We start from the raw sequence: 267 nt of genomic DNA, 5'->3' as shown, positions 1-267 counted from the left end.
CCAAAAGCCACTGCCCGCTCGCTCCAGCCACAGGACAAAGGTACCCAGGGCTGGAGCCATCACCCCACCCAGCCGAGTCATCAGATCCTGCGTGGTGATGTCAGCCTTCCCCGACGGGAAGGGGAGATGGAACGACACAGTCGAGGAACACCCAAATTGCCAAAACACAATTAGAGGTCAGCCTGCAACGGTTTCGTCGCTCTCGTAGGAAGCGAAAAAGAGCCGGGAAAATCCTGGCCCTTCCTTTTGCCCCCTTTTGGGCGAGTC

The sequence above is a fragment of the Merops nubicus genome, unplaced genomic scaffold (assembly GCF_000691845.1).
Source record: "Merops nubicus isolate BGI_N331 unplaced genomic scaffold, ASM69184v1 scaffold27479, whole genome shotgun sequence".
NCBI classification, from domain to species: Eukaryota; Metazoa; Chordata; class Aves; order Coraciiformes; family Meropidae; genus Merops; species Merops nubicus.
The sequence above is the reverse complement of the archived record's forward strand: the minus strand, read 5'-3'. Positions refer to the sequence as shown.